The sequence below is a fragment of the Pinus tabuliformis genome, chromosome 9 (assembly GCF_031772625.1).
Source record: "Pinus tabuliformis cultivar Carrire ecotype Pingquan chromosome 9, CPIR1, whole genome shotgun sequence".
Classification (NCBI taxonomy): domain Eukaryota; kingdom Viridiplantae; phylum Streptophyta; class Pinopsida; order Pinales; family Pinaceae; genus Pinus; species Pinus tabuliformis.
In genome coordinates, this window is record NC_142307.1 from 1,913,028,027 (window position 1) to 1,913,047,864 (window position 19,838).

A 19,838-nucleotide genomic window follows, 5' to 3' on the forward strand; every position below is an offset into this window, starting at 1 on the left:
TGGTTAGTGGATAGTGGTACCTCTAGGCACATGAGTAGAAATCATGAACATCTATTTGAATGAATCAAGCCCCTCACGAAGAAAGAGAACCTGTTGAATCTCCAAAATCTCATGTACCTAACAACGTAGAAAGAGATCTGTGTGGCTAGAAAATACATTGAAGGAAGTAAGGACATGTTGCTACTCGTGGAACTTTCAGGGAAATCAAAAAGAAAAATAAGTATCCAGGTTATACAACCTTGATGTGTAAGATCATTATGTCCAAGCCATCCTCCTTGTTTGGTGTGGAGCCTGATTATCTTTCTGATTCAGAGGTCTTGTTTCAGCTAGGTGTATACCCCAAGAAGACTGTACACCCCTCCACACAGGGGGGAGATGTCCCCCTCGACTGGGGGTTTTGGGGCTAGTGGGCCCCCAAAGCTAAAAATGGATGAAAAATTGCCTTGTAAAATATTGTAATTCCGTAGTCAATCCGGGTCGTTCATTAGGAAGATGATCTGATGGTAGAAGTTATGTTAATTTAGGGTTTTTTTCCCAAGAAGACAACCCTCAGTTTATATGAGGGAATTGTATTGCATTTGTGGATTATTATTCTGAGAGAGAAAGAGAGAGGAGACTATGTGAGAGAGAATAGGAAATTACAACGGATATGATGTAGGTTGTATCTCTTCATTTTGTTGGATAATATAAAAAGGACTTGATGTTTCTCCGTGGACGTAGCCTAAATTAGGTGAACCACATATATATGTGTCTCATTAACCTAAATATTTGATGTGTTCCATTTCTCCGTGATTTAATTTATAACAACTGGTATCAGAGCTGAAGGTCTATTTGGCTGATAAACTCATAGGAGAGAAGGATTCCTGGTCTGAGTGGGGGTAATGGCTGAAGATTGTAGGTTTAAGGTCGAGAAATTTAGCGGCCAAAAATACCAACCGTGGAAGATGTCGATGGAAGATTATATGTATCAGAAAGATCTGTACCTACCTTTGAGTGGAAAATAAAAAGAGCTAACGAGTATGATGGACGAAGAATGGGATCTTTTCGACATAAAGGCACTAGGAAAAATACGGCTACGTCTAGAAATGGTGGTGACATTCAACATTTCAAAGGAAATGACAAATTTAGAAGGTTTAATGATGACATTGACCAAACTATATGAAAAAACATCATCCTCAAATAAGGTATTTCTTATGAAGAGTCTATATAATATGAAGATGTCATAAGGTGGATCTGTTGTTGTTCATTTAAATGAATTTAACACGGTTACCGGTCAGTTATGTTTTGTAGGGATAAATTTTGATGATGAATTTAGAGCTTTGTTATTTATGTGCCCATTGCTAGAAAGTTGGAATGGATTAGTTATGGCTATTAGTAACTTTGTCTTTGAATCTAGTACTTTAAAGTTTGATGTTGTTGGTGCCATCCTTAGTGAGGAAATGTGACAGAAAAACTCCAATGAGACATCTAGTAATGCTTTGACCTTAGAGACTAGGGGAAGAAATATGGAAAGAGGAAGGAGCCTAGGAAATCGCTGTAAGTCAAGAAAAGGTAGATCCAAATCCAAATCAGGTATAGTCTGCTGGAAATGTGGGAAAAAAGGACACCTAAAGAAAGACTACAAATATCAAAAGGGAAAAGAAGGAGATGGACAACAAGAAAACAATCATGAAGCAAATGTGATAGGTGATGTGTTGCAAGATGCTTTGATTCTTTCATTAGAAAATATTATTGATGCCTGGGTGGTAGATTTAGGGGCTTCATTATATGCCACACCTGATAGGAAACATTTTCATGACTATGTTTAATAGATTTTGGACAGGTTCGTTTGGGTGACGATAAACCTTGTAAAATCATTGGAATGGGTAAGGTTTTTATAAAGCAAAAAAATGGAAACCAATGGATATTTAAGGAGGTAAGGCATGTTCTAGCTCTGAAGAAGAATATAATTTCAACATGGCAGTTAGGTGGTGAAGGTTGTATAACTACATTCACAAAAAAAACATGGGAGGTCATTAAAGGAGCCCTCGTAATAACAAAACGAGAAAAGGTTGGTACGTTGTATTTATGCAATGGTATTTCTAATTTTGTTAATGCTTTAACCTCCAGATGAGCATATACGACATTATGGCATCATAGGCTCAAGCACATGAGTGAGAAAGGGATGCAAATTCTTCACTCAAAAATTATTTTCCAGGTTTGAAGCATGCTAATTTGGAATTCTATGAAAATTGTGCTTATGGAAAACAAAAGAGTCATATTTCTCAGAGTTGAGAAGGAAAAGAAGAGAGAAAAATTAGAGCTTGTGCATACGGATGTATGGGGACCTGTTCAGGTATCATCTCTTGGTGGATCTTGCTATTATGTTACTTTTATTGATGATGCAAGTAGGAAAACTTGGATTTATTTTATTTGGAATAAATTTGATGTATTTGATACTTTCAAGAAATGGAAATCTTTGGTTGAGAATGAGATAGGAAATAAGTTGAAGTGTCTCAGATCAGACAAGGGAGGTGAAATCTACAACAAAGAATTTGATAACTACTATTTAGAGCTTGGAATTCATAGAGAGAAGACAGTTCTAAGAACACCACAGGAAAATGGTTTGTCAAAAAGGATTAACAAGACAATCACAAAGCGTTCAAGGTGCATGAGATTGCATATAGGCTTGTCCTTACAATTTTGGGTAGATTCTATAGATACTATTGTTTATCTAATAAACAGAGTGCCTTCAAGCTCCATGAATGGTGGTATTATAGAGGAGGCATGGATAGGTAAAAGGGCGAACTATTCATTTTTAAAGACTTTTTGGTTATGAAGTCTTTGTCCACCTCAATAAATAAAATAGAACAAAGTTTGAGGCAAAATCAAAGAAATGTACCTTTATTGGATATGGTGTTAATGCTTTTGGTTATCGCTTATATGATTATAAAAATCACAAAATCATTAGGAGTAGAGATGTCATATTCAATGAAAAGGACTTGTGTAAGGATCAAATGTAGGAAAAGAAACAGGAAAAGGAAAACAAAGAATACACAATGCATGATGAGATCAAATAAAAAGTAAAGGTGCCTAAAAATCATAATGATCAACAACCACAACAACAACAACAACAACACCAACCACAACAACAACATGTACCTAAAACTGTCAGGCCAGGAGCTAACTCCTCAAATGAATTATGTTTATTCATTAAGATTACTCATGGTTATATACATGAGGGAGTGACTCTTGGGTTTCTCCTCCTAATGACTCTTCATTTCCATTATTTACTATTTACATTATTTACAAGTGTTCGCCCAATCCCCGAGATTAGGTGTCAACATTCCCCCCCTTAATCTGAAGGGATGTTGGTGAGTCCAAGCATCGTTATGAATATTTCAAAATTTTCTCTCCAAGTGCTTTGGTGAAGATGTATGTAATCTTCTCATTAGTGGAACAATGACGTAGATGGATTGTCTTGGCCTCAACCTGATGTCGAATCAGATGGTATTTTGTATTTATGTGCTTCGTTTGATCATGGAACTTTGATTTCTTGGCCAAGTTTATTGCAAAGGTGTTATCAATCATGAGTAGAGTTGAATGTACTTGTTTTATCTGCAAATCTTCCAAAATTTTCTTGAGCCACACAATTTCTTTTGTTGCCTCAGTTGCTGCCACATATTTTTCCTATGTTATGGAATCTATTAGAACTGATTATTTTCGTGATCTCCAAGAGATAGCTCCTAATCCAAGACTGATAGCATAACCAGAAGTAGATACCTAAGTTTCTTTGTCTCCATCGAAGTCTAAATCAGAGTATCCAATCAAGCTGAAGTCGCCCACCTGTGTATACTTGAGTCCAAATTATTGGGTTCCCTTCGAGTACTTTAGAACTATTTTTGCAGTAGACCAATGTCCCTTACAAGGCTTTTGCATAAACCTGGAGAGGATTCCAACAACAAACGAAATGTTTGGTCTGGTAGTAGTCAGGTAGTTGATACTTCCTACAAGCTATCTATACTTTGTTGCATCCTCAAATTATTTTCCTTCAATGGATGTGAGATTTAAGTTTTGTTCCATTGGAGTAGTCAGAGGATTGCACTCAGCAATGCCAAACCTTTTCAACAGATCTCCAATGTAGTTCTTTTGAGAGAGGAATATAGACTTCAGATGTTGAGTTACTTCAATACCAAGATAGTAGTGAACATAGCCCAAGTCATTCATTTCAAAAACTTTCCTCAATTCCTTCTTTATGGATGCAATGTAGCTCTCATTGTTCCATGTCATCAAAAGATCATCTACATATAAAAGAAGATATACAACTATTTGGCCAACTTTCTTAACAAACAAAGTTGCATCATCAAGATCATAATGTTTGAAGTTGAGTTTCAGAAGATGCTCAGTTAACTTTTCATACTAGGCTCACGGTGCTTTCTTGAGGCCATACAAGGGTTTCAAAATTTTGCATACTTCATGTTCATGTCCCTTTACAACAAATCCTTTAGGATGGGACATAAAAACGTTATCTTCAGATCTCCATTCAAGAAAGTAGTTTTTACATCCATTTGATGGACTTTCCAACCATTCTGAGTTGCTAGGGAAAAGAGTGTTCGGATGGTAGCCCATTTTGCCGTGGGCGCAAAAGTTTCCTCATAATCGATCCCTTCCTTCTGTGCAAAACCATTTGCCACAACCCTAGCTTTGTGCTTTCCAAGTGAGCTATCGACTTTATACTTGTTCTTGTAGACCCACTTGTAGCCAATTGGTTTGCTTCCCAATGGAGGATCAACCAGCTTCCAAGTTCCATTCTTTATCAAGGCATCATACTCCTTTTGCATCGCTTCTTTCCATTCATCATGAGAAGCGACTTCTTTGAAGGAAGTTGGTTCAAAATCTGTAGACAAGTTCAATTCACAATCATAAGAAACATCCATATCAACAAGTGAATCAGAATCATCTACATCACCTCCATTTTGCCTGGTTGAATTTTTTATTCCTGTCTTTCAAACCTCATTAGGATGAACACTTTCAAGTGTCTTTTTCAACCACTTTGGGGGACCTTTCTGAGATGGTCCAGGTTTCTCATTCGATTGAGTTGGGACTGAATCAAGAGTAAGTCTCTCAATTCTGTCAATCACATCACTCAAAGTATCATCAGTGGTTGGAGTTTCATGTGGGGGAGAGAGTGCTTCAAAAGAAGATTCCACAGATTGATCTAGTATAGGAATCCCCCCTTCAAGATGTGGAATCTGATTATCAAATTCTTGAAATGATTTTCATTTCCAAATCTATCCAAGCGATAAAGTTTTTGCTCAACAACATTTTCAGCTTTGGAAGATCAAGAAAGATTACATCTCTAGATACAACAAACTTTTTATTAACTTCATCATAGAGACAATATGCTTTGGAGGTATTTGAATACCCCAAGAAGATACACTTACGACTCCTTGCACCAAGTTTGTTTCTATGTACTTTTGGTATCAAGGCATAACAGGTGGAACCAAAGACCCTGAGATGCTTTATCGAAGGAATGTGGGCACACCACATTTCATAAGGAGTCTTGTTTCTAATAGCATTAGATGGACATATATTCTTTACATATACAACACATAGAACTGCATTAGCCCAAAACATCAATTTTACATTCTTGAAAAACATCATGGAACGTATCATATTTAAGATTGTCCTATTCATTCTTTCAGCTACTCCATTCTGTTGGGGATTATAAGGCACAATTATTTGATGTTTGATCCCATGCTGACGAAGATAGTTTTCAAATTCATTTGAAGTGTATTCTTTTCCATTATCAGTGCGAATAGAGCCAATATGAGATTGTGCATAGTTTTCAATCCATGTATGAAAGTTCTTGAATGTTTAAAAAGCATCAGATTTGTTCTTCAATAAATAAACGCAACACATTCTAGTGTAGTCATCAATAAATGTCATCATATATTTATTTTAATTTGCAAAAGGAACATGCATTGGACCGCATAAATTTGAATAAATGAGTTCAAGTTTTCTATGTGCTCTGGTATGTGAATCATGAGAAAATTGTTTTCTATGCTTTCCTAGAATGCAAGCATCACATTTATTAAGTTTCCTAGGAATTGTAGGAAAACCAGTAACACCCTTTTTCTTCAACAAGTGAAGGTTGTCAAAGTTCAAGTGTCCAAATATAGCATGCCATAATATACTTGATGGAAATGTACCTTCATCATAATGAGAATTGTATGAGAAATTTTGTGCGCGAGCAGAGGTACCTTGCAACTTGAGAAGCCTATCTTCTTCTATTGCCGTCATGACAAGTGAGTGATCTGATGTTTTTCTCACCTCAACCTTGCCATCAAACATATGAATGGAGTGTCCTTGCTAGTGGATGTGGACCAAGGACAAAAATTTTCTCCTCAGCTATGGGAGATATAAAACATTATGCAAAAGAAAGTAGGGAAGACCAGGCAATTTGAACCTGATTGTGCCAAGCCCTGAAGGCTTTAGTTTTGATTTTTCTGCAAAGTATACTGCTCCATCAACATTGTCAGTAAATTCTTCAAAAAAATCTCTTCTAAAAGTCATGTGTCAAGTTGCTCCTGAATCAAGCAACCAATCATTTTTCCAAGAAGCAAGTGAAGCATTAAACAAGCCTTCATTTACTCCAATATTACAATGTGCCACAACATAGTGAGTGGATTCAGATGCTTTACCTTTCTCTTTGTCATTGGTTTTACCTTTGGGTTGATTTCTTTCCTGCTCAATTATGTCCCAAGGAAACTTGCATGTGGATGCATCATGTGATCCATCTCTATTGCAACATATGCAATGCAGATCAGAATTTTCTCCTTGAGAGTGTCTGCCCCTCCTGCCTCTGAAATTTATTCTTCCTCTGCCTCTTCGAACATCTCTTCCTCTGAAAGAATCTTGAGCATGATTCTTATCTCTATGTGCAAGATATGCAGCTTCTTCAAAACACTGAGGAGCCGTCTTTTTCCCAAAATCTTTCTCTCTCTCAACAAATTTATTTACAAGGGAGTCAAAGGTAATTTCTTTGAGGTTTCCATTTGCTTGCAATGACTCAAGATAATTTGAATAGGTGGGATAAAGTGCCTTGAAAAAAGATATCAAAGGAATGTCTAGTTCAACATTAGCGACTTTGATATCACACATAATAGATTTTACTTCTGATGCAAGAGCAAGAGGATCATCATTTTGTAATTCAAGGCTGAACAATTTAATCATCAATTGGACAACTTCAAGCGCATAATGTGAGTCATAGAGTTCAATTTTTGTAAGGCTTCAAAAGCATTCGAAAATGGTGAAATATGGTGACTCACCTCTTCATTTACAGATGCTGCAATCAAGGCATAGGCCTTGCTATTCTTGTTTTCCCAAATGGTTAATTCCTTGTCTGAGGTAGGCTTTGCTGGTTCATTATCTCATTCTCCTACACAAACTCCTTTCCACGGCTCATTGAAAATGAGAGTGTATTTGATCTTCCGAGACCACTCAGGATAGTTCTCCTTCCTAGTGAGAACCACTCCAATAATAGATATCAATGAATGCATTTTAAATTCTGTGTACTATGTAAAAAATGTACCCTGCTGGAAATATACTATAAAAAAATTGCACTTCTGGTGGAAAACTCTGTTTAACTTTGGAAAATAAATAGTGAGGGATAATATATTAGAGTTATTAACTAGGGGAGGGGTTATGTGGTGGAGGGGATATCTAAAATGGTGGAGTCAACATATGGGGAAGGTGTTTTATGGGGAAGGATTTATATACACCACAAGCTCTAGCCGACTAACAGGAGTGCGTATGGGAGGGGCGACTACGTATGAGAGCTGACTGGAGTGGAGAGGGCCAAGATAGTGTACAGAGGGAGGGCCGAATGTGCAACAGAGGGAGGGATGACTACATATGGGAGCCGACTAGAGTGGAGAGGGTTGAGACAGTGTGCAGAGGGAGGGCTGATTGTGGATCAGAGGGCCGATTGTGCAACAAAGGGCCGACTGTGTTATATAATACCACAATAGAAATTAAAAAGCACAAGAATTAAAAAACGAGAGAGGTGTTAACCAACAGGCGGTGTGGATATGATGGAGGGGGTGTATTATATAGGACCAAGAAGAGTGGAGATATCATGCATAGTGTATTGGTTGGTAATGGGCCTGCACAGTGGAGCGCGGGATATAATACATAGTGGAGTAGATTGGTAATGGGCCGCTAAATTAAAAAAACCATATGCAGTTATATATGGTATGGAGAAACTAGTGTGGTATCGAAGCATATACCATAAAAAATAGACATAACGCAATAAGAAATGGGTGGGATTAACTATGCATACAAAATGTTTATACACAACATTAAACACTTCGTTCAACACCGCGTTTCACAATACTTCAACACAACATAGCACTTCAACACAACCTACTATCATTCAATGTATGAGAAATATTACAAGGCATACCAACTGCGATAACATACCAAATGGCGTGCAATTCGATTTAAATGCATAGCATTCAACAACGTTCAACCTCCAGCACAACACCTCTGACACACATAATTTGATGCACTTCAATGCTTTAGGCAGAAGGTGTCAGTCATGCAATGGAAGAAGTCTCAATTATGCAAAATAGGCAGAATATAGGAAGACTAGGCAGAAGGGAGTTACAAGGGTAGAGAGAAGCCAAAAATGAAGCTGGCTCTGATACATGTCAGGCCAGGAGGTAACTCCTCAAATGAATTGTGTGTATTCATTAAGATTACTCATGGTTATATACATGAGGGAGTGACTCTTGGGTTTCACCTCCCGATGACTCTTCTTATTTACAAGTGTTCACCCAATCCCCATGATTAGATGTCAACCCAAACACCTGAAAGTCGTGTTAAAATATCTACTAGGATAAGTAGACCCCCTAAACAATACTCTCCTTAATTATATTATGTATTTTTGACTGATTATTGTGAACCAGAAAGATATGAAGAAGCAATGCAGGTAGAAACCAAGAAGAAGTGGGAGCAAGCCATTGAAGAAGAGATGGACTCCTTGATGCATAACCAAACTTGGGATTTAGTTAAGTTGCCTGCAGGAAAAACAACATTGTAGAATCAATAGGTTTATAGGTTGAAGGAAGAAGATGGAGGTAAATATAGGCATAAGGCTAGACTTGTGGTGAAGGGGTTTGCACAAAAGAAAGGTATAGACTTTGATGATTTTTTTTGTCCTGTTGTTAAAATTACTTCAATCAAAACTATTTTAAGTCTAGTGGCAACAAACGATTTGCAGCTTGAGTAGTTAGATGTAAAGACAAACTTTCTCCATGGGGATTTGGAGAAGAAATATATATGCAACAACCACAAGGTTATGAGGTCAAATGGAAGGAGAAATTAGTGTGAAAATTGAAGAAGAACTTGTGTGGCTTAAAACAGGTTCCAAGGTAGTGGTATCTAAAATTTGACATGTTTATGTATGAACAAGGTTATACTAGATGTCACTCTGACCATTGTGTTGATCTTAAAAAGAAAATGATGGAAGCTATATTATATTGCTATTGTATGTAGATGAAATGCTTGTTGCGGGATCTAACATGCAGGAAATAAATGTGATCAAAGGAAAATTGGAACATTCATTTGCGATGAAGCATTAGGGTGTTGCAAAACAAATCCTTGGTATGAGAAAAACTAGAGATGGAAAAAATCACAAATTAACATTGTCTAAGAGTGAGTACATATAAAAGGTGTTGGAAAGATTTAATATACAGAATGCAAAACTAGTTAGTACACCTTTGGCTAGTCATTTCAAACTAAGTAAGGAGATGTGTCTCAAGACTCAGGAAGAGATGAATTATATGTGTAAAGTTCCATATGCATCAATAGTTGGAAACTTAATGTATGCAATGGTTTGCACAAGGCCTGATATTGCACATGCAATGGGAGTTGTAAGAAATTATATGAACAATCCAAGAAAAGAGAATTGGATGGCAGTGAAGTGGAATCTCGGGTATTTGAGAGGTGCCACAAATCAAACATTATGCTTTGGTGGTTGAAACATTTCTCTATAGGGATATGTTGATGCAAATATGGCAGGTGACAGAGATAACAGAAGGAGCACCACAGGGTATGTGTTTACTGTAGTTGGAACAACTGTAAGTTGGGTTTCAAAATTACAAAACATTGTTGCACTTTCAACAATAAACGCAAAGTATGTTGCTGCTACAAAGGCTAGTAAAGAAATGATTTGGTTACAAACGTTTATGGATAAATTGGGCAAGAAGTAGGAGATGGGTAGGTTATACAATGAGAACCATAGTGCCATTCATCTTGCAAAGAATTCATCATTTCATTCCAAGACTAAACATATATAGCTCAAGTACCATTTCATACGATCAATTTTGGAAGATGGACAATTGAAGTTGGAAAAAATACACACTAGCCATAATCTTTTGGATATGTTAACAAAGGTTGTAACCAGAGAAAAACTTAGTTTCTACTCAGTTTCAATTAGTATTCAAGTATGATGATGAAGATGAGAAAAAACCAGGTCCAAAGTGAAAGCATTATCCAACAAGTGAAGCAGTGGTGGAGTTGCTATAATCCGTCTCCAACTGGGATATTGTTGGGTGTGGAGCTTGATTATCTTCCTAATTTAGAGATCTTGTTTTAGCCGGGTGTATACCCTAGTAAGATTGTACACCCCTCCACGCGGGGGGGGGGGACTTGTCCCCCTTCGTGGGGGTCTGGGGGCTAGTTGGCCCCTGACGGGGGTTCAGGAGAAACACCCCCAAAGCTAAAAATAGATGAAAAATTGCCTTGTAAAATATTATAATTTCATAGCCAATTTGGGTCATTCATTAGGTAGATGATATCACGTTAGAAGTTATGTTAATTTAGGGTTTTTTTCCCTAGAAGGCAACCCTCAATTTATATGAGGGAATTGTATTGCGACAATGGATTATTATTCTGAGCGATAAAGAGAGAGGAGACTGTGTGAGAGTGAAGAGGAAATTACATCAGATCTTCTTTAGGTTGTATCTCTTCTTTTTACCACATAATATAAAATTAAGGACTGTCTGTTTCTCCATGGACATAACCCAAATTATGTGAACGCATATACTGTGTCTCTCTTGTTTTATGTGTTTCTGTGTTTTTGTTTCTACAATATTTTATATGTTCCATTTCTTTATGATTTAATTTTATAACACTCCTATGAAGATGCTATTGAATAATAAGTATGGAAATATGTAATGACTGATGAATATCAATCCATATTGAAGAACAATGTTTTGGAAATCGTGCCAAAACCTGAAGGGAACTCCGTTGTGTCTTCAAAGTGAATCTACAAGATAAAGCATGCTACCAATAGAAGTGTTGAAAAATACATTTATGGCTTGTGGATTCTCCTAGAAAGAGGGAGAGGATTATGAAGACACCTTTGCTCCTGTTTCCAAGTATGCATCTATTAGATCTATTATTGCTCTTTCATATATTGCATGTTGGAAATTGCATCAAATGGATGTCAAAATTGATTTTCTGAATGGGGTCATTGAAGAAGAAATCTATGTTGAATAACCTCAAGGTTTTCAGGTCCATAATAGAGAGACACATGCTTGTAAATTGAAGAAGACCCTATATGGCCTGAAGTAGGCCCCTAGTGCATGGTACTCCCACATTGACAGTTATATGTTGAGTCTTGGTTTCAAGAAGAGCGATGTTGATCTGAACTTGTATTTCAAAGTTATTGAAGGTGAATCCCTGATATTGATATTGCATGTAGATGACTTGTTAGATATCATTTTTTTGGGATTCAACTACGTTAAGTAAGTCATTCATGTATGACCATTTCCATGAGAGGTAGCGGTAATTGACTAATTTCTCATGATTTTAGAATAGTCCACTTAGCAATCATTGCATCGGGTGATGCTCATAGGGGTGAAGAAGTGGGATTGAAACTAGTGAAATGAATCACATAGCGTCAATCATCACTTTTGGGGCTTGCATTCGGTAACCAGGACTTCCCGGGGGGTCACCCATCCCAGAGCGCCTCTGGCTCAAGCGCGCTTAACTATGGATTTTTCCCCACAATCAAGCCCACTTAGCTTGCTACCCCATTTGAAAAAACCTTAGCAAGTATTGTGCCTCATGAATGATTCAAGTAGAGTTCCCTTCACTCTTTTGAATTTTAAGTATTAAGTGGTTTTCGCAATGCATTATATTAGATATCATTTTTTGGGATTTAACTGCATTAAGTAAGTCATTCATGTATGACCATTTCCATGAGAGGTAGTCGTTATTGAATAATTTCTCATGATTTTGGAATAGTCCACTCATTACATCAGGTGATGCTCACAGGGGTGAAGAAGTGGGATTGAAACTAGTGAAATGAATCACATAGCGTCAATCATCACTTACAGGGCTTGCACTCGGTAACCATGACTTCTCAAGAGGTTACCCATCCCAGATCACCTTTGGATCAAGCACGCTTAACTATGAAGTTTTCCCCACAATCAAGCCCACTTAGCTTGCTACCCTATTTGTAAAAACCTTAGCAAGTATTGTGCCTCATGAACCACTCAAGTAGAGTTCCCTTCACTCTTTTGAATTTTAAGTATTAAGTGGTTTTCACAGTGCATTATATTAGATATCATTTTTTGGGATTCAACTTGTTTTTGACAGAAACCAAAGTATTTATTTTCCAATGTAAGAGGGAGCTAGTTTCTGAATTCGAGATGAAGGATCTTGGCCTCATGCATTACTATTTGGGATTGGAAATTTGGAAAATGCTTGATGGGATCTTTGTAGGCCAAGGAAAGTACATTGTTTTGATTCTTTAGAGATTTGGAATGATCAACTACAAGTCCATGGACACTACTATGGTGATTGATTTGAAGAAGATCCGAGGCAATGATTTTGATTTGATTGATCCAACTATGTATCACAAATTGATTGGCTCACTGAATTATCTTGTGAACACTAGGCCTACTATTTGTTATGTTGTTAATACATTGAGCCAATTTTTGGTTGAGCCTCGTCATGTACATTGGGTTGTAGCTAAACACATATGGACATACTTGTGAGGTACCATTGAGTATGTTTGATGTATGCTTCTAATGGAGGATGGAAATTGTATGGTTTCTCTAATGTTGATTGGGATGGTAGATCTAATGATAGAAAGAGAACCTATGGATATTGTTTTATCTTGGGCTCTGTTATCACTCACTTTTTTATCAGTCATGAGTTTCTTCAAATGCCAAATAGTAGTGAGTTTTGATGCTAAGTTTTGAGCCACAAAAGTTATCAGAGCTTAATCAAACCCTCTCCATTGCCTAGTTTTCGGAAAGAGCTTTCGAACAGTATATGGAAGTCCAAAAATGGACTCCTGGAGTAGAACTTAAATCATTTCGAAGATTAACCTTAGAAATCCCAACAAGCAAAGGAAGAAACACCAAAGGAGCAAGGCAAATCGCAGTCTCGCAGTACCGCGATCTCGCGATCCCATAGGTCACGCATCCTGCATATCGGTGATCCCGCAATCCCACATCCTGCATCTCGGCGACCCCGCAGTCACAACATTCCCACATCCTGCATGGCCTCCGCAATACCTGATGGGCCATCCTTAAGTAATTGCGGGGGGGAGAATCGTTGATAAATCAGGATCTTAGTGTTAAAGCGTTGGGGAGGCCGAAATCCGATTAACAAAGGAAATGCACGAAAAACAAGAGCGGGTGGCCCCCTTTCTCTCTCATCCATGTGGCGGTGCAGATGCTGACGTGGAAGATGACACGTGTCACTCAGTTTCAGCATTTTCAGGGGTCCTATGGGGCCATTTCCGAGTGAAACATGGTAGTGATGACATCACCCCAGGGTATCAGCGATCACGCAATTGCCACGCTGATGTTCCTTTCCGACTTGCGATTGCGATATGTGGGAAACCCTATCGGATGCGATATGTTTTAATGGTTCTACCTTAGGTGGATTTCATGTCTGGACTGTCGGCTTGTGCTATGGAAAAAGGTAAAAGGTCCCTCTCTCCTACAGTGCAATGGCGATGTCCTAGGTGGGCCTGATCCCGCAGATTGACAATTGCAATTGTCTAGGGGAGAAGCTTAAGGTAAAGCACGTAAAGCGTCCATATGTGGGATACTACGTAACAAAGGAGAAGCTCTACCCGCAGAGGTTTTAAGGGTCTCAACGCTTGAAGGCTAAGACCTTGGTTATATGAACAAAAAAGAGGAAAGAGGGGCTAAACTCAAAGGGGGCTAAGGAATTTCGAAACTTGTCGTTATGTAGTGATTGTAGGAGTAAAGGCCCCAATTACAGTAGGGCCCCAAGGGCACGATATAGAGCTTTAAAGGTGGATGGGTTGGCAGCTCCGACATTGAATAAAAGTAGTGCGCAGTGAGTAAATGACAGTATGGGAGGCCTAAGGAAGACTTCATGGCTCGACATGGAGTCTCACTCCTCTGCACAGTGAAGGACTGCCCAGACACACTCCATCCCTCCTCCACGGAACATGTTATTTGTGCAGTGAAGGCAAAAATGACAGAAGTCAGTCGAGCAATAGTGGAATTCATCTCGACAGGGACATGGCTTGATTAGGGGCCTCCACTGGAACAACAAGGGGACACCTCCTCCTTCATCTTTCCTTTTTCTCCTTCTTTTATTAGTTCTATAGTTAGCATTTATTTCCAAGAAAGGGAGTAGATCCCTATTGTAATCTTTTTAGGCAGCAGGAGCTATCACAAGCCGAGGCCGCTAGTACATTAGATAGTTGGCCTTTGGCTGAGATATTTTGTAATAGTAATTCCAGCTCCCCCTCTTCTTGTAAATAGGGGAAAGTAACATTATACGGGGGGTTCCATAATTTCTCACTTACTGGGTCTGAATTCTGAGATGCCACTTTGGTTCTATTTTTTGTTTCATGGGGGACTTCACTAATATCGCGCTGAATGTATGGAATGGTTATTTGGATCCTTTTAGAAAATGGTGTTTCCTTGTTGATTCCAAGCATGATTAATGTGCAACATGTTACTTTTGGTAATCTCATTTCATCTGTATTTTTCTTCCTTTGAAATAGTATAATGAATGCAGTTGGTTCCTCTTCAATATATTGATTTATCTTAGCTACTCATAGAAGACAGTACTTTTGCTTATCATAGACCTATATGTGTTATTTACTAGCATTGTAGTATCTGTAAAATTACAGATTTAGTTGTGCATTTGATTAGCCTGTAGGACCTGTATTAGTCTAGATCTATGTTAGCTTTCAGCAGAGAATGATACTGATGTCATGTTTGATCTGAAACCTTCTTTTGCACTCCTCTATTTCTATCATTTCACCAGAAAACCATGGTTTAGGATTCTGTGTTGTTTACAACCCTATCCATTGAATTCCACTTTCTACTGGAACATTGCTACCTAGGATTCTGTTTGTTACAACCCTATGCATCTATTTCCCTCCTTCCTCTCCTTCTCTCCACCATTACTACAACTTCAGTTTTAAGCTATCTCATTTTTGTGTGTCGGCCACTAGAAGAAGAAGTCATTTCTCTTTGAGATTGCCCCAATATACCCCCAGCATTTGGATCCATGAGTTGGCCTGAATCTACCTCATGAAGGCTTATTGAACCAAGCCCCTCCTTTTACCTTTTTTACGTGACAATTGGAGTGCTGAAAACCCCTCACAGATAATCTCTTAAGCACTCCTCTATTTAAGATGTCCTAGGCACTAGTCTACAATCAACCCAGAGGCTGTCTCTAGGAAGCTTTCTCTGTCCCCTGAAGCACTTGTGCCATAGGGTGCTAGATTTAGAACAACATATTTTTGGCGCCGTTTCTGGGGAACATATTAGAATATTTCTCCCTAGGTACGACAAAATTTTACATTTTCTCTGTTAGGTGAGCTAGGGAAGTGTGGGTTGAAGATCTCCCACCTTGGCGACTCCACTATCAATTTTATGGTAAACATCTTGGTGAATCCACTGTCCATTTATCTATTTGATCATCCTGGCTTTCAAGAAACCTCATACTCACTCTGATGCTACAGCAGCTGAAAACCTACCCCTACTTTTGAAGCTAACATTACTCATATAGGGAGGTTTTTGAGATGGACTTTCCTGCATTCCTGGCCAACAAATTTGCCCCACTGGATGTCTTTTATATTGCTGGTTATCCCAATCATGTCCCTGCATGTCATGAGTGGAATACCTATTTGCCTAGATTTAGCGGCAACACAGAGAGAAGACCTGACCAACACCTCAAATATTTTCACGAATGCATGGAGCAACAAGGTATTTTTCTTGAAGATGTACAAATGATGTTGTTCAAGTGGTCTTTAGATGACGATGCTAAATTTTGGTTTAAAATGATACCTCGTGGCAACATATCTTCTTTGAAATGTTTTCATACAAAATTCCATCAATATTTCAAAATATTTTATCCACCGAATGCTCTATTTGAAGTTCATTGCACACATTTTAATGATGAAGACATTCCCGAGGTCGAAGACCCTGCTGGAGATGTTTGCGGAGCTCCACTCCAAGAAAACACCTACTCGCACCAAGAGGCATCACCCGATGAGAAAGAAAGAGAGGAAGGAAACATCATTGAGCTGCCAACAAATCATCAGGGGTCTGATTTTGCCGAAATGGATGTTTCTCCTTCCTCTGATGAATACGACTTTGCTAGAGAGTCAAGTGATGCAAAGCCACAACGCTTCCAGTCATGGGAAGCTATGCAAGAAGAGGAAACCCACTAGGAGGTCAATAAAGAGGCCCCAGTCCATGATGCATATCTTTAACATGGAGAGCAGGAACAAGGATCTCCTCCTATTTATGATTCATATTATTCAGAGGAGGAAGAGATGGGCACAAAGGTATAGAAGGAGTTGTTTACTAGTAAGTGGGGGGAAAGCTCCCAACAAAAAGCTTTTCAAGAAGAGCCCAAAGCTGAATTGTTGCAGAAAGATTTTTGCCAAGAATTCTCAACAGACCCTCCAATCTATGACTCCTACATTTTAGAAAATGAAGAATTTGTTGCAAATTTCCAAGAGGGTTGGCCCATTGAAGAATGGGTAGTAAAAGACCAGCAACAAGTTTTTCTTGAAAAAGCTAAAGTGGAGGCGCTGGACAGTGTTTGTGGTTGCCCTGGCCAAGAGGATATTGGTCAACATACTACTCATGAAAAAGAGGCAGCTGCAAAATTTCACTGTCTGTTCCATGACCCTGTGGCTGAGTACATGAGCCTATTCTTAAGCCAACAACAGAGGTTATGCCAGCAACATGCATCAAACTTTTCATTTGCAGATTTTTCATGTTGCATGCCTGTTTTAATTTTTAATTTGCAGCAACATGAAAGCACTTGGTCCAACACCCAAATGTTGGCCTGACTCCATTGGAGGGTTGAACTCACCTAGGTGAATTTATCCCTGCGCATAAGTAGGAATGTACATAAATAAGCTCACCAACTAAGCATTTACTTTTCAATTGTTAGAATTTTTATTTCTGCATTTTAGATTGAGGAGGAAAGTCCCATGGAGATTTTGTTGATTACAAAGGTTCATTTATTACTGACTCCATGCCTAATGGTGAAGGATATTGGTCTACAGGTTCTCATCATCTTTCCAGCAAGGTATTGTCCCCAGTAGAAGCCAATGTTGTCACTCATTGCTTTATCAGTCATCAGTTGCTTCAAATGCCAAATAGAAGTGAGGTTTGATGCTAATTTTTGAGCCAAAAAAGATATCAGAGCTTAAGCACACCATTTCGATTTCCTAGTTCTCGGAAAGAGCTTTCCAACGGTATATGGAAGTCCAAAAATGGACTCCTGGAGCAAAAGTTAAAGCATTTTGAAGATTACCCTTGGAAAGCCTAACAAGCAAAGGAAAAAACACCAAAGGAGCAAGGAAAATCGCAGTCCCGCAGTATCGTGATCTCGCATTCCACAGGTCTCACATCCCATGATCCCGTAGTCCTGCATCCCGCATCTCGGCGACCCCACAATCACAACATTCCCACATCTCGCATGGCCCCCGTAATACCTGATGGACCATCCTTAAGGAATTGCAGGGGGGAGAATCGTCCATGAATTGGGGTCTTAGTGTTAAAGCGTCAAGGAGGCCAACATCCAATTAACAAAGGAAATGCATGAAAAACAGGAGCGGGTGGCCCCCTTTCTCTCTCCTCCACGTGGTATTACGAATGATGACATGGCAGATGAAACATGTCACTTAGTTTCAACGTTTCAGGAGTCCTATGGGGCCATTTCTGGGTGACATGTGTTACCACTCACAAGGTGACACATGGTAGTGATGACGTCACCCCGGGGCATCGACGATCGATGATCACGTGAAGTAAAGTTCATTCCCACGTCAATGTTCCTTCCCAGCCTGCGATTGCGATATGTGGGAAACCCTCCCAGATGCGATATGTTTTAATGGTTCTACCTCAGGAGGATTTCGTGTCCGGACTATCAGCCTGTGTTAGGGAAAAAGGTAAAAGGCCCCCCTCTCCTGCAGTGTGATGGCGATGTCTTAGGTGGGCCTGATCCCGCAGAACGAAAATCACAGTTGTCTAGGGGAGAAGCTTAAGGTAAAGCATGGTAAAGCGCCGATATGTAGGATTCCACGCAATAAAGTACAATCTCTCCCCGCAAAGGTTTTAAGGGTCTCAGCGCCTAAAGGCTAAGCCCTTGGTTATATGAAGAAAACAGAGGAAAGAGGGGCTAAATTCAAAGGGGGCTAAGGAATTTTGAAATTTGTTGTTCTGTAGCGTTTGCAGGAGTAAAGGCCCTAATTACAGCAGGGCCTTGAGAGAACAATACAGAGCTTTAAAGGTGGATGGGTCGGCAGCTCCAACATTGAATAAAAGTAGTGCGCAATGAGTAAATGACGGTATGGGAGGCCCAAGGAAGACTTGATGGCTCGACATGGAGTCTCGCTCCTGTGCATAGCGAAGGACTTCCCATACACACTCCATCCCTCCTCCACGGAACAGGTTATTCACGCAGTGAAGGAAAACATGATAGAAGTTGGCTGAGCAATAGTGAAATGCATCTCGGCAGGGATGTGGCTTGATCAGGGGCCTCCACTGGAACAACAAGGGGACACCTCCTCCTTCATCTTTCCTTTTTCTCCTTTTTTTATTATTTATGCAGTTAGCATTTATTTCCAAGAAAAGGAGTAGATCCCTATTGTAATCTTTTTAGGTAGTAGGATCTATCACAGGTCGAGGCCACTAGTACATCAGACAGTTGGCCTTTGGCTGAGATATTTTGTAATAGTAATTCCAACTCCCCCTCTTCTTATAAATAGGCGAAAGCAACATTATACCGGGGGGGGGGGTTCCAGAATTTCTCACCCACTGGTTCTGAATTCTGAGATGCCACTTTGGTTCTATTTGTTGTTTCATGGGGGACTTCACTGATATCGTGTTGAATGTATGGACTGCTTATTTGGACCCTTTGAGAAAATGTTGTTTCCCTATTGATTCCAAGCATGATTAATGTGAAACATGTTCCTCTCGGTAATATCATTTCATCTGTGTTTTTGTTCCTTTGAAATAGTATAATGAATGCAGTTGGTTCCTCTTCAATCTATGGATTTATCTTAGTTTCTCATAGAAGACAATACCTATTCTTATCACAGACCTATATGTGTTATTCACTAGCATTTCGGCACCTGTAAAATTACAGATTTACTTGGGCATTTGATTAACCTGTAGGACCTGTATTAGTCCAGATCTATGTTAGCTTTTGGCATAGAATGATACCCATGTCATGTTTGATCTGAAAACCTTCTTTTTCACTCCTCTATTTTTATCATTTCACCCGAAAACCATGGTTTAAGATTCTATGTTGTTTACATC